We start from the raw sequence: 16,771 nt of genomic DNA, 5'->3' as shown, positions 1-16,771 counted from the left end.
CGGCGTCATACAGTTTAGCTGCTCCGTCGAATCTTCTTAGAACATTCGACAGACACTATAAGCCTTCAATGACAGATTCAACCTTAATTAATTCAGATTTTCAGATAAATGCATTTTTTAACTAAAGAAAATAAATGTGCACATGTCTATAATTTATTATGTTTACTGGGCCAGATTCACAAAAGAGATACGACGGCGTATCTCCTGATACGCCGTCGTATCTCTGTGATCCGCCCATCCTAACTATGTGGCTGATTCATAGAATCAGTTACGCATAGATAGCCCTAAAATCCGACAGGTGTAATTGACTTACACCGTCGGATCTTAGGATGCAATTCTAGGCCGGCCGCTAGGTGGCGATTCCATTGCGGTCGGCGTAGAATATGCAAATTACTACTTACGGCGATCCACAAAGATACGTGCGTTCGTCGCAATCTCTTACGCCGTTGCTAGTCGTTTTTTTCCGTCGCAAACTTCCGCCTGCTTTATCATGGCTTATCTTTAGAACAGCCATGTTAAAATATGGCCGTCGTTCCCGCGTCGAATTTCAATTTTTTTTTTTTGCGTAAGACGTCCGGGAATACGAAACAACGTTTTAAAAAAAAACGTCGGGGCGCCGTAATTTCACGCAAAGCACGTCGGGAAATTTCCTAACGGAGCATGCGCAGAACGTTCGACGCGGGAACGCGCCTAATTTAAATGGTGCCCGCCCCATTTGAATTAGGCGGGCTTGCGCCCAGCGGATTTACGTTACACCACCGCAAGTTTACAGGTAAGAGCTTTGTGAATCAGGCACTTACGCTGTAAACCTGCGGCGGTGTAACGTAAATGGGATACGTTACGCCGCCGCGTAATTCTACCTGAATCTGGCCCACTGTTTTTATGTGGGTAAAATATTCAAATACCAGTTAACATTATTGTAACCAGTTTGTTTTATGAACAGCCAAAGCAAGGTTCATCTTTAATGTGGGCTGGGCTTATTGCAAGCAAGATGGGCTCCATAGAAAGTTTACAAAAGTAATTGCTGGGATTTTCTCAGCATTTTGCTAAAACTTTATGTATCAGTGATACTTAGACCAAAAAGGAGGGAACACTCTGAATATAATTTGTGTCCTAAAAATTCAAATATTTAAATTTAGAAGTATTTTTCTTCAGTCCTGTTGGTGGTTTTAAAAGCAGATTACTGGTTCACCTACATTATTGTGGAATATTATGGGAACAATGTATATTAATCAAAGCTATGCAGCGCTATTTGTTCATCACCACCAACACAGAAAACTCACCAGATTTATATGACCACCCACTACAGGAACGTCAAAATAAACATCATCCACTTTCCACTTTGACCAACTCTTTTTCTTTTCTCTTGCTGGTGTTATAATTATATAGACTCATGCAACATAAGGAAGAAATAGAGGATACCATAATAGTGTGAAACCTTAACCACTTCAGCCCTGGAAGATTTGGCTGCTCAATGACAGGCCATTTTTTGCGAAACGGAACTGCGTCATTTTAACTGACAATTGCGCTGTCGTGCGACACTGTACCAAAACAAAATTTACGCCCCTTTTTCCCCACAAATAGAGCTTTCATTTGATGGTATTTGATCACCTGTGAGGTTTTTATTTTTTGTGCATGTTTGGTATATTGTTAAACAATCGGCAGATATTGCCATCCAGATAGCTCTGGAAAATGCTATGAATTTCATCAAGTCAACCTGTGTTCTTCATAACTGCATAATGGAGATGGATGGCTATATCTTTGGGGACTCATTGCACCATACTATCGAACAAACTCAGTGGAACAGGGTTAGGAGAAACATGAAAACCCTCATTAGTAGAGAGAAAATGGCAAAGTATTTTATGCTCCCTGCAGTTGAGGTTTGCCTAGCCTGTAAATCTTATGGAATACTTTTCCCCAAATTGCCAAATCTTTCTGCTGTTGTTTTTGCTGTTTTTTTATCAAAAGTATACATTTTGTTTGTAGTCATTCCCCCCCACATAATATTATCTGTTTACAGTGCTTAATAAAAATATATTTTACACAGAGTATGTTTTTTGTTACTTTTCTGACTCTAAGTAACGAGTCATTAATGTGACAGGTAACATGCTCAGATGGCAGCTCTGTGGAAGGAATGTACTGTACATTTCAGTCTCTTCGAGGGATTATGGGCCTCACATTTATTTTTATGTTGCCAGTTAACAGAAAATAAAGCTTCACCTCAGTAGTAAAACAAAACAAAGTCCTGCTTACTTCAGCAAATATCTAAAAGCCTATGCAGAAGGTTTTTGCTCAGCCTCAACAACAACTCACAGTTCTGCTCAGTGAACCCTTCAAGTGCTTTTGCACAGTCTATTAGTCTGTCAAATCCACAGAGTTGTTTTAAAAAGTACCTTGCACAGCCTTTTCCTGTGAGGGTTTATGTATCTCCTATACTGAGCCAGGTATTCTGAAAGGTGGACTTGAGGATGGCAGACCCACCCAATTTTTGCAGCCCGAACTCCAGGCTTAAAAAAAGAATTTTATTAGCAGTCTCTTAAAGTAAAAATAAAGGTAAAACATTTTTTTTTTTTCATTTTGGATAAATTGAGAGAGGATTGTAACCCCTTTTAGTTTTTTTTTTTGCTGTGTGTGCTCATTGCGGATATTTCCCGTCACTTCAGGTTCCATAGCCAAATCAGGAAGTGAGAGGAAATGCCTTCAAAGTGAGGGAATCCCTGGTTGACATCATGATCACCAGAACAAATCTCCCTGTTGGAAGATTTCCTCTCTATTCCTGTTCTGGTGACAACTCAAAATTTTAGATTTTTTTTCACCTTCACTTTCGGTAATAACAGTCACCAGGGGAAATAGAGACGATGGATCTCTGCAACATGGAAACAGTCAACAATAAAAACCTGACAGGTGTTCCAAGTCCTCTCCACTCCACTCAAAAAAAATGTTTCCTTTAGTTATGGTTTAAAACAAGACTGACCTATTTTCCTCACCAGGTTTTCCTGAAACCTCTGACTACCCCAATCTGCATTCTGAACGACAAATATTTCCTATCCCCCTGTCCCTGCGGTATCATCTCCTTATGCTCCAGTGGGCTAAGATCCTGACATCTTCTAGATTGACGCAGGGTCCATAACTTTATACTGAAGGTGACAATACCAAGGAATAGTCCACCACTGGAGCAAAAGGGCGCGCTATTTGTAATACGGCATCAATGAATGAAAGAGCTGGGCAGAGGATGGGCATAGTTGGGTACTCTTGATGAGTGCCTCTCATAGCTGCTTTGTCGGCTCCATTAACCCTCACCGTACTGGGAAATTATCTTGTGGTCTGTAATAGATAATTATTAATGAATTTTTTTTTTTTTTTTGTGCTACCTATACCATCTAATCTATTTTCAAATGTTATTTTGTTGAGTGAAAAAATAGGTATTTTTTGGGGTTAATAACTTGCTTATATCCATATATTTGAGATCATTATGCCTACACTGCATCTCACATGATATTGACGCACATCTTAATGTGTTACTAAAGTGTTACTAAACCCACAACCCCACATTCACTATATCTGGTCTACCACAGCAGTACCCAGAACATGGAAATGGAACAGTTTTAATAAATATAAACTGACGAATACCTTTTCTCATCAGCAGTATATAGTAGTCGCATCGCTTCTATCAGTGTTCTATCAGTGTCTGGTTAAAGCTTGTAAGAGGAGTTTTCATTCTCCCCTGATTGCCCTATGAGGCTACAGGACCCCTGACCCTCTTTCTGGACAGTACTGATTGGCCCTGTGCTGATCACATGCACCCTCCCATTCTCACATGTGCCCTCCCAAGAATAAAAAAAAACCTCTAGCAGTACACACCAAGCTGTACTATCAGGAGATGGATTGGTGACAGTGGAAGAAGGGGATGATCAGAGAAGAAGGGGTCAAACAATGCAGAGGATTAACCCCTTAGGTTCCACAGTAATTATAACAAACATGCTTTACTGCATATACAGACTGATTTTATTGTTGTGGGTTTGTTTAATGGGTTTAATAAAGACGTGAGAAGTAATTTTTGCAAAATTACCAAAAAGGATTTTTTTGCTAATTAAACTGCAAAAAATGTTTTCGAAAAAAGTCACACTTTTTTTCCCTTTTATTTAGAGGTTGTTTTCTTGGGTAGATATATTAGTGAAAGATCCGTTTATTTTATTTAGAGGCCACACTCTGACTATACTACTATTGCAAAAAAATAAAATGCACTTTAGCCCAGGTTCACACTGGGTACGATTTCCTTTGATTTGAGATGCGATTTCACATGTGAAATCGCATCTCAAATCGGTGGCATTTGCCGCCAATTGTCGGCAATGACACTGTCCTAATCGGTGCGACGCCGCATTTGCGGCGCTGCACCGATTTCAAAAAGTAGTTCCTGTACTACTTTTTGCGATTTCGGGACGCGATTTACATAGACATCTGTGCAGAAACCTGCACAGATGTCTCTTAAATCGCGGCCAAAATCGGGACTGCCGGCGGGAGTGAAATCGTGCAAGTTCAGCTGAACTCGCACGGCTTCACTCCCGCAGCCCAGTGTGAACCAGGGCTAAAGAAGAGTTAAACTCAAAAGGAAAATAATATTACATTGCAGCTTGGCCAGCAACACACCTCCTATATTAGAATACCCCCACTCTGGTTCAATAAGCACAGGGCACACAGGGTGCACAGGGTGCACCTTTGGACAGCAGCATTGTCAGTCTTGGGGAGAGGGGAGTGTTAGATGGACTAGCAGGAATAAATACAAAAAAAAAAAAATAGCTAATACTTGTAAGCACCCCTGTCAGTGGTAAATTGTTTGTCTCATCCTTGTAACTGGTGCATTCTGGGATGTAAAAGGCTATGGGGAAGATCTACGTACATCGGCGCATTTTTGCGTCAGGCGTAGCGTATCTAAGATACACTACGCCGCCGTAACTTATTTTTTATTTTTTTGGAATCCTCAAAGAATTTGCATAAGTTACGGCAGCGTAGTGTATCTTTGGCGGCGTAAGGGCGCGCAATTCAAATGGATGTGATGGGGGCGTGTTTTATGTAAATACGTTGTGACCCGACGTAAACAACGTTTTTTTTAACGGCGCATGCGCTGTCCGTGGGGGTATCCCAGTACGCATGCTCGAAATTAAACCGGAACAAGCCAATGTTTACGACGGTGACGTAATTCTATGCAAATCCCTATTCGCGAACGACTTACGCAAACAACGTAAAAAATTCAAAATTAGACACGGGAACGACGGCCATACTTAACATTGAGCACGCCTCATAATAGCAGGGGTAACTATACGCCGGAAAAAGCCGAACGCAAACGACGTAAAAAAAAATGTGCCGGCCGGACGTACGTTCGTGGATCGCTGTAACTAGCTAATTTGCATACTCGACGCGGAATTCGACGGAAACGCCACCTAGCGTCCGACGGAAAAATTCACCTAAGATCCGACGGCGTACTAAGACGTACGCCTGTCGGATCGATCCCAGATGCAGTCGTATCTTGTTTTGTAGATACAAAACAAAGATACGACGTGGGAAATTTAAAATACGCCGGCGTAATTCTTTTGTGGATCTGCCCCTTTGTGTGCATAGTGGAGTGCAGTATAACAGTAAACTGGTATGCCCTGTACACACGATCACTTTTTGTGATGAAATAAAATGACATTTTAAAAAATGTCATTTAAAATGATCGTGTGTGGGCAAAACATTGTTTTTTGTCTTCTGAAAAACGACCAAAAAAAAATTCGAACATGCTTCAATTTTTTATGTCATTTTTTAAAATGTCATTTTTTGTGTCATAAAAAATTGATCGTGTGTGGGCAAAAACAACGTTTTAAACCCGCACATGCCCAGAAGCAAGTTATGAGACTGGAGGTAAAACTACCCCTCATAATGGAGTAAGCACATTCATCACGCTGCATCACAGACAAAAAAGCAAGTAACCAGCTAAAAGCAGCCTCAAGGCGAATAGAACTTTCCCTTTAGAGTGCCGTCGCTTTGTTCATCATTTTTCAAAAACGATGGTGTGTGGGCAACATAATTTTTAATGATGAAGTTGGAAAAATTTCGTTTTTTTTCATGATGGAAAATGACATTTTTTTTCAAGACAAAAAGTGATCGTGTGTACGGGGCATTAGTGTTACTTTCATTTGTCTTCCTCAGGGAATGGTATAGATTTGCTTCTGAAAATAGATATGTAATAATGAGTTAGTTGCATCTGAAAGTCTGTAGATTTATGTTCACATATACAGTATGTGCTTATGTACAGACTTTCAGATGAAACTAATTGATTATTACACAGAAGCAAATATACCCCACTCCCTGAGGAAGGACTATACATCTGAAACACGTTTGGTTGACCACGATAATTCACCTAGACTGACCTGAAGGTGTACATAGGCGACTCTATGGATGGATTATATGGTTCTCAAGGGTATCTTTGTATTATGTAGCCATGAGACATGTATATTTGTATGTGTTTTTTGTTACTATATCATTATATAGGGTATTTGTTTCCCTTTTTACTTTAAGGGCCCTTTCACACGGGGCGGATCAGTAATGATCCGCCTCTGTGTGTCCGTCAGCTCAGCGGGGATCCTCCGTAAAATCCCCGCTGAGCCGTCGGCTGACAGGGCGGTCACCGCACACTGTGCAGGGACCGCCCTGTCTTTTCTCCGCTCTCCCCTATTGGGGATCGGATGAACACGGACCGTGTGTCCGTGTTCATCCGATCCGCAGACGAAAGAAAAAATAGGATTTCTTCCGTCCGCAAAATCGGAGCTTTGCGGAGGCGGGTGATTACGGGTGTCAGCTGACACCCGCATTCACAAAGGGCCCAATGTATGTCCCGTTTTCATCCGCAAACGGATGGATGAAAATGCGGACATACGGTCCATACGTGTAAAAGGGGCCTAAGTCCTTAATTAAGTTCTACAATTTTTTATACATATGTAAACTTTACCTCTGCCTCCAAAGTCCATGATTTTTTTTTAGGGATGCAACCTAATGTTCAATTTTTCATTCATACCCTTAGCAACCATTTACACCCCACTGAACATCTTCCAGTTGTGCCTTTCTTTATGACTCCAATGCATTTTCCAAAATATCAAAGTTTTGAAGAAATTCCCCAGTTTCCCTGATTTCTAGTCTAGGCTCATTGTCAATATTTAGAACTACTACAAATTTAGCAAATTTAGCAGCCAAACAGTAATACTTTAAATCCCCTGTACATGAGAATGTGTGATAGTGGTATTTACAATGACAACATATTTAGCAAGAGGACACCCTGAATGAAATCAACCTTACTGACAAGTATAGTACTGTGCAGCTGTTTTTTTTTCTAGTCTGTTACATATTTTGACTCAGTCACTTCCCACTCAGCAGCACAGCACACTTATGGATCTCTGACCTGGACGAAGCAGCTGTCCAGAAACAACTGAGGCCACAAGAACACAGCTGTCTCAATATGAGTTTTTGGCTCAGCCTTACACCACGCTGTAAAGTTTAGTGCTCTGCAATGTTTAATTCATGATGATGAGCATTGTGATAATCATTTCTTTCCATTTTTATTTGATTTTACTAAATTTAGATATTTGCTTAGGATATTACTGAAATTTCCCATGAGCCCCATGTTCACCTGCGTTACTGTCTACATTGTTGGAGCAGCTTTGTCCTACCAAGGGAGCACCATGCAGATTTCTCCTACTGCTCCAGCTCTTAATGCTGCAGGGTTCACAGCTGCTGTCACTAAGTGAATATAGTAAATGGCATGGTTTAAACAAGTTTCTGATTTCAAAGAGCTTGGATATGTTTTAAGGAAATCAGGATAGAAATATAGGGCCAAATCCACAAAGAAATTGCGGATCTTAGTTTTAGGCAGAAAAGTTACACTGGCGCAATTTTAGTATTTTAGGTAGCGATCCACAGAGCACTTACCTCTAAAATTGCGCCAGTGTAGCTGATCTCCTTGCATCTTAAGCGATCCCTAATTAAAATTGGCGATTCCCATTTAAATTAGGGTGCGCTCCCGCGCCGGACGGACTGCGCATGCGTGTGACGTAATTTTTCCCGACGTGCATCGCGCATACGTAGTTTACGTCGGGCTTTGTCGATAGCGACGGGTTCGTAAAGTTGCGACGGGAAAAAAAAAGTTACGCGACGGGAAAAAAAAATCAAATTTAAAAAAAAAACGCGGCGATCGAAAAAAAGGTATGGTTTTGCATGGTCTACTAAAGTTAGTCCATATAAAACCAACCTTAGTTTTGCGCAAGCAAATTCGTAACTTACGCAAATCACACAATGCCTAAAGCTTTGTGGATCTCCGTAAGTACTAATTTGCATACGCAAGGAGGGATTTCGACTCGAAATGCCCCCAGCGGCGGATGCGGTACTGCATCCGAAGATTCAACAGCGTAACTAAATTACGGATGTCGGATCTTCTGCCTAACTTGGGAAAAATCCTTTTGAGGATCGCTCCCAAAGTTAGGCACAGAGATACGCAGGCGGAACAGCAGTTCCGCCTGCGTATCTCTTTTGTGGATTTGGCCCATAGGAGCTATTTTTTCTTACCGTTTATACTCAAGTATAAGCCGACCCGAATATAAGCCGAGGCACCTAATTTTACCACAAAAAAACTGGGAAAACATATTGACTCGAGTATGAGCCTAGGGCGTCCATCTGCATGCCTCACTGTGCCTCACTTTGGCTCACTGTGTCCATGTGCATGCCTCACTGTGCCCATGACTAGACTTATGTTTAACATGGGAGTATATAGAAGGGGTGCCCGGCTTTGAAAAATTGGTGCTCCCTGGCCATAGGTCCCCCAGACAGCAAACTCTGCACACTTGTAGAGGAGAACTGGACCTACGGCCGGCCAGTACCGGGTCCCAAAATTACTGGAGAAATTACCGTTTAACATGGGAGTCTATGGAAGGGGTTGCCCGAATTTGAAAAATCGGTGCTCCCAGTCGTAGGTCCCCCGGACAACAAACTTTGCACACTTGTAGAGGAAGAGTGTGGCTATATTTTTTTGGGGTCCAGGGGACCTACGGCCGGCCAGTACCGGGTCTCCAAAGTCCGGGAGATCAGGCACAAAAAGGTGACTCGAGTATAAGCCGAGGGGGGCATTTTCAACACAAGAAAATTTGCTGAAAAACTCAGCTTATACTCAAGTATATACGGTACTTATTTCTGAAGATACATCCTTTGGAGCTGTCACACTTATTCTTAGTCACAAACACAGTGAGTCCCTGACTCTTAACAAGCATGGAGCCAATGCCAGGGAAGCTAATGAGCATATGCTTATTCCGGGTTAGTAACTTCATAGATAGTAAGAAAAGGATAAACCGAGGAGTGTAGTGTACTAGTGTAGCGGGACACTCTGATATCTATAGGAGTGCTGGGAGTCTTCTGTGAGCAGAGCAGGCTATGTGATATTCCCCTCTGCCAGTGAGCTGGTCATGTGTGCAATTCACGCCTTTTACTTTTCCCTATCTTTTCCAAGCAGCAGTCTGGACACTGATGATACAACAGCAGCTGAAGACACTGGGACATGTAGTCCCTGAAGAGCGCTGCAAAGGGGAAGTAAATGCAGCCAAAAGCTTCAACTCCCAGGATACCATGCAACAAGAGGAGAGCACACAAGTTTTCCAATCCCAATTCTGCAGAGGTAGGGGTCTTTACCAAGGGAAAGCAGTGTGGTGAAGACATGCTGTTTGTTTCTACCATTGCTGCATCAGGGAGATAGCACCTGAAAGCCTCTTGTGCTGTGGACTTTGTGGTACAGGCCTGCTCCTCCTACTTGTCTTTTCCCACATGCAGAGACTGAACCTGAGGCAGCCTGAGAACTGAGCCTAAGAAAAATGTTTTGCTGTGCTGGGACCAGAGCTAGAGAGACCTGCTGCAGTGTGAGTGTCTTCACCAGCATGACCAGAGCCTTGTGGGGACCTGATCATGAGGACCAAGTCACCATGGACAACAGACCACCAAGCATTCTGGATCAGATCGTTTGGGTATCAGGGTGGTGAGCAGAACCAACTCTGCTTATCCTCCTACTGCCCACAGGTGATGCCTTTACTTAACAGCCCAACAGTCTTTCCATTGCATACAGTTTAAAGAGAGAGTAACATGAGGGAACTCACCAAGGTCGAGATGCAGAGAGCGGTTCGCTTTTGCAACTAAGCGCAGTCCACCCCCTGGAGGTTGTACAGAGGGTGGATGGCACAAAGATGCACAAACTACCAGCAGGCAGGGTAGAGCTTGCATGGAAGTCCTGTAGAACTGGAGCAGGGAACGATGGGTATCAGAATCCAGCAGGAGAAGTCGGGTAGAAAGTCCGGAACAGGCTGAGGATCAAGCACAGGTAAGCAGACAATCCAGGTCACAGGCTGGGGGTCAAGGCACTGGAGACAGGAGGCAAGACTGGGTCACAAGCAGAAGGTCAAGGCACAGTAGACTGAAGGTGAATCCTGGTCACAGGCAGAGGGTCGAACACAGGAGACAGGAACAAAGTCCGTAAAACAAGCCGAGGTCAGGTCCAGGAGAAGATCAGAGTAGGTCAGGGTCAATCCGGGTCACAGCAGGTAATCAATCAACAGGAAACAGGAACTCAGGTACAGGAAGCTGAAGACAAACCAGCAATTCCTCTGAGCACTTTCTCAGCTTTATAGGCAGCCAGGAAGTCATGTGGTGCATGTCATGTGAGGCCAGTCTGCAGCTGAAGGTTTCTCTGACAGCTCTGTCAACTTTGCTGCCATCTAGTGTTGAAAGTATAATGTTTATTTATATGTTTCTCTGACAGCACCACTTGAAAGATGGGACGTTAGCTGCATTCAATTTTCTAATTAGGTGCCAGGTGCTTTACAGCCATCCCTGGGGGGAACCCTCTCATAAATGCCCACACCCTTCCACTCTTAGGGGTGCACTTTTTGACTAGTTATTGCCATTTATATATATTATCTCACTGTTTATGTGGTTGTTATTGACACTGTGTATACCAGTTTAATTTGGTTTAGCATTATTGCAGTCTTGTTAATTGTCACATTTGAGGTTAGTATTCCCATCAGTTAGCCTAACGCTGTCGAACATATTTTGTGACCTGTTTATTGGTTTGCGTATTGTGTTTATTCCACCTTGCCATAATATACTGTACCTATTTGATCTACCATCCAGCTGTGACCTATTTCTTGTATGCTAATGTTGACATGGTAACATACTAACACTTAAGTTATACGGGTGTAAGCAGCCTTCAACTTATATAATAAGGTGTGTCAGTGGGGACATACGGCCAGTGTTAACCTCCCTGGCCGTATGATTATTTCAGATTTTAGGTGCTGAAAGCGGTACCATTATTTTGTATGGAAATTTGGCGTTTTACATTGTAGGCCTGTAATTCTTAGGAATAACTCACTTAAATCTGTCCAAACCAGAGTCTAGTAGATATCTCGGGTATGATAAAGTTTGAAAAACAAAATTGGTTGCTATGGACAATCTCCAGTTTCCAGGCAGAAAGAACAGTTTTTATTATATAAAAGTGCATGCAGGACACTGGGCAGACCACTAGGGACAAAGGGGATGTGTATTTATTTCATACAGTACTATAATCTATAAGATTACAGTATACTGTATGTATTGTGTGTATTTACGTTTTTTGAATTTGGCGCCAATCTCCACCCCCGTGCGTCGTAACATCGCAGGGAACGGAGCTCGGCGGCAAAGGGGCACTGTGAATCGAGCGAGGAGACACAGCTCGATCACACAGCAGGGAGGCATCGCAGGATCCAGGGGCAAGGTAAGTAAACTCTGCCTGTGGACACTGCGAGGCGATCCCTAGTCTGGCTCGGGGTTACCGCATTTGGTTCTGAAATTCCACCTCGAGCCAGACTAGAGAATACAGCTGAGGGGGTTAAAGAGTCAGGGCAGAACAGAGATCCCACACTCATTGCTCAGTGTACTCAGAGCTACACTCATCTTTCCCAATAAATAATAGGAGAGCAGGTAATTTGAGCCTAGTACCGGACACCTTCACAAGCCACATGTGTGTACCCACTCTTCCATTACATTATGTGCTGTGATGGCATAGTAAATACAACTTCTTCAGAGGCCTCTGAAAGTATTTAATATCTTGATACAATGGCCCGGATTCACATACATCGGCACATATTTATGCCGGCGTAGCGTATCGAATATACGCTACGCCGACGCAGCGCAGAGAGGCAAGCACAGTATTCACAAAGCACTTGCTCCCACTCGCTGTCAAATCTACGCTGGGTTTTCTCGGAGTAATCCAGCGTAGGTGGAAGTGGGCGTGAGCCATGCTAATGAGGCGTGACCACATGCAAATGATGGGCCAAGCGCTATAGAAGTACTTAAAATGAACGGCGCAAGCGCCATCCCGTGGCTGCATCCCAATGCGCATGCTCAGAATCACGTCGAAACAACTGCTCAAGATACGTCGAATCACTGCCTACGACGTGAACGTAACCTACGCCTAGTCATATTCACGTACTACGTAAATGACGTAAAATACGACGGCTGTGTTCCCTGGTCCATACCTTTGCATGGGTTGCGCCTCCTATATGGGGAATAACTTTACGCCGGATGTACGACTTGCAACTTGCGACTTGCAAGTACATTCGGAAATCGACGTATCTCCCTCATTTCCATATTTGAATAGGATATCAATGGAAGCGCCCCTTTGCGGCCAGCGTAAATATGCGCCCACGAAACGCCGGCGTAAGAAAGTTACGTCGGTCGGATGAAGCCTATTTTCACGCTTATCTTGGGTTCAGAGTCCGGCGCATAGGTACGACAGCGCATATTTGCACTTACGCGGCGTATCTGTAGATACATCGGCGTAAGAGCTTTGTGAATCCGGGCCAATGATTTTATTTTAGTTTAAAGATGAGTTAAAAATACTTAACAGCAGACTGCCAATAATCCACTGGGAAATCTTTGTCACCTGCTGTAGTTTGTGTTATATGCTGGCTGGAAAAAGCGCCCAGAGGCGATTCAGTTCGCATGCGTTGCGCTATACAAGTCCTTCATTCATTCATTCATTCATGCAGCAAAAAATTACCTTACCAAACATAAAAGGAAGAAGTAACAATGCTCTCTACCACACACCTACAAATTGAGCACATTGGTCCTTGGAAAAAAAGTGAAAAATAGCCACTTACCATAAAAGCCAAGGCAAGGTTTATTGAAACAAACCAATGCGCAGACAAGTCCACCTGGACCTATCAATCCTAATGTGTTTTACCCCAAGATGGAGCCTAATCATAGAGTCTGCTGTACAATTAAAGGATACAATTATAAAAAAAAAAAAATCATTGCACAATTTTTGCAGTTAATTAAATGTGCCTTTACTATTTTTTTTTAGGAGCCTGGAAAGCATTGCACCCGCGATTAGGAGCAGGAACATGTAACTTGTTTCTAAGGGTGAACTTACCCTGCACTGCAGCCTTTTAGGGGTTAACTTTATGCAGATGGCAGGGTGAGCCTTAAACCAGGGGAGGTGCTGGAATCCTTAAAAAGATCATAAAACATTTTCAGGATATCAGGGGGTGAAGGATTCCTTAGACATTCTGCATTTCTGCTGGTGTAGTCCATCATGCTCTGACAGCCCCTTCATATTCTTCATTGAGGAAAACAAAAAATCCTCTTAAGGCACACATTTTTCAAATTCTTCACTGATCATTGATGGAACATAGTTAGCCTTGGCCCTCCATATACTCCCAATAAGGTGCCCCAGGACAACATAATTTGTGATGAAATGCAGAGGGCGGAGCGACGAGCTGACGTCACCACCTTTTTCCATGTCCCGACAGACAGGGTGTTTGGTATGTGCCAGCCGACATGCCAAACTTCAGACTTTTTATTGTTGTGAGCGAGAACTTTCATTTACTAAACCTAAGGATTTTACATTATCTTGAGCTTATGGTTTCTTTCCGGTGTCTAAATCCTATTGAATCCCTTGAGTACCATTGGGAGAAGTGGAGTGACCCCTTGATGCTGAGAAAGGCCCAGACTAAGTTTTAAGCCATAGGTGTTCACCGACCCCCTCTATTAAGGGGTCAACAGGAGCTGATAAGCTGTTTCTACAGCTGGTGGTGGATTCACTGTGATACTGTTGGTGATGGTTGATGGACACTATCATGGAACAAGAAAATGCATTTCCTGCAGAAAATGCGTGGGAATGCTAAATAGCTGAATTGCTAAAGCTACTGTATTTATCGCATATAACACGCACAGGCATATAACATGCACCCTAACTTTAAGAGGAAGTTTCAGGAAAAAAACTTTCAACAGCCCCCTGCGTATAACACGCAGGCACAGTCTACCCTCTGATTTCAGGGTAAAAAAGTCAGTGTTATACCCCAATAAATACAGTAACTGTATGAATAACTTAAATCCGTAAGAAAAAGTTGAATAGCTTAAACTTAAACAGCTTTTTAACAAAAACTGTAAATGATGTTAAACTGAAAAGATATTGCAGGATAGCTGACTATTTTGTGAACATTTTACAGTTTGTTTGGCGTCTGTAGGTGAAAGTATGAAGGAGCTGAAACTTTTGGGAGTGGAAGAAGATTTTAAGGATTTGAAGCATGCTCTCATTCACTTCAATGTTAAAAAAAGTGTTAAAAAGCTTAATATTTTAAAAAGTATAAATAGTCAAAAAAATGAAGAAGTCCCATCATTAGCTGAAAGAACTGAACATTTTAAAAGTTGAATGGTTTTAATAGCTGAAACTATGCAGAAGTTACGCAGAGCCAAAAAAAGTACGGAATAATAAAATTTAAATTAAGAATAAATAAAAAAAACGAATAACAATAGTGGGACTGCTGAAGCAATCCCACTAATTATTCACTTTATCACATTAATTGTGTACTTTTTGTACATTTGAATGAACTCATTTGGTCACATATATGGACTTTTATATAATTAGTGCAATTTTATTATTTTTCTTATTTTGATTGCTGCTTAAGTTTGTTTGTAGGGACATATGTTATTTAGCACAGTTTTCCACTTCATGTGCAGGTTTAAGGTATCAACCAAGCATGTAATTGTGTATTTTTATTGTTGTCCTATAAACCTTAATAAAAGACACACTCCCAACTGAAAGGCATTTATTTTGCCTTGGTACTTGTCCTAATTGGCGGTGCCCATGTTTTTTTTTTTTTTACAAACAGCTTGCAAATTGGTCCTGGAAAGGAGCAGAAAAAATAAAAGATTTGCCTCCCAAAAGCTTCAATGGGGTTCCAGCGCTATATTCTGGGTTTTCAACTCTATATTCTGGGTTTTCAATTTTTTTTTTAATGTTTGGTAAATGTCTAGTGAACAGAACTCTGCTTGGTTCACTTATCACCAAGGAAAGGTTATATTTATAAATCAGTCAATGTGATGTAGCACTACTAGTTTGTAGAAATTGCACACAATATGTTAAACCTTCAACTGTAGGCTGTAATTTTGTTGCATAAAACTTGTAAAGGAAGTAGAGAGTATAGAGAGAAGGGGAAGGCTCAGGCATGCGGTAAAGAATGCACAATAGTATTCAAAGTTCCAATATTCGCCACTCACTCCTGAGTGGGTATTGCTCACCTAGATAGACCCCTCTCACATGGCCTAGCAGCCGGAATGATGCACGAACAGTATAGAAACAGTCTCTGCCACAGACCGTCTGAGAACACAGAATGGATAGTCAGGAATCCTCTGCCACAGGATTTAAAGTCCCAAATATCCTGCCTTACAGCCAAAGAGCCTTTAACCCAATCCGGCGGACTGTAAGACAACTCGCATAGCAGGTCCCTTTTCCTAAGGTTACCAGGCGGACAGCTTGGGATCCCCTGTAGAACCATAGGCCCCAGCCAGCATAGCTGGGCCTACTGGACAGAAACACAGCCTCAGACCAATGTGGTGCCAAGACTGAAAGCATGTACACCCTGCGCCAGGAGAGCACGAGGCCAGGGCCGTCTTTAATATGGTTTGGGCCCTGTGCAAACATTTTTTTTGGGCCCCCCTCCAGCTTATTTTGGGCCTGGCTGGTTCACATGTATGTGTTTTGGCGGTCCTCATTTGTGCAGGTACAGCAGCCCATCGATTTGAACGGGCTACCTTGCCTTCGTTTCCTGCAGAAAAAAGGTGCATTCAGCATTTTAAAAATACAGTTGCCTTGAAATCCATTCTGCTTTTGCACCATGCTACTTACCTGCAGTTCTTGCACATACAAACGCACTGTGTTTTTAAAAGCGTGACCTAAACGTCTAAAAATGCAGCAAGTTTGACAGTGCGGGAACTGCAGATAAGTCACAGCAGACAGCAGAATGGACAGACAGTGCTGTATTTCAGTGCTTGATGGGCATAGGTGTGCCGTGTGCGCAGCCTATTACATGAGGCATGCGCTTTTCTTTGCAGGAAACGCAGGCATAGCGGCCCATTCAAATGCATGGGCTGCTGTGCCTGCGCAAATGTGGGCCGCCAAAACACATACATGTGAACCAGCCAGGCCCAAAATAAGCCCATCGAGCAGTTAAATACAGACAGTAATGCCATGTGCTCTGAGGCCTTACTCAGCATGGACTGCAGGTCTGGTCTGTGATTTAAAGAGTTCCTCTATTTTACACATGGCATGGCATGGGGTCCCATGGTGCTAAAGCAGAATGGACAGACGGTGATGTGACCCCCATGCCATGCCATGTGTAAAATAGAGGAACTTTTTAAAACACTGACCAGACCTGCAGTGAATCATCAA

Source organism: Rana temporaria, chromosome 3, assembly GCF_905171775.1.
Source record: "Rana temporaria chromosome 3, aRanTem1.1, whole genome shotgun sequence".
Lineage (NCBI taxonomy): Eukaryota > Metazoa > Chordata > Amphibia > Anura > Ranidae > Rana > Rana temporaria.
The sequence above is the reverse complement of the archived record's forward strand: the minus strand, read 5'-3'. Positions refer to the sequence as shown.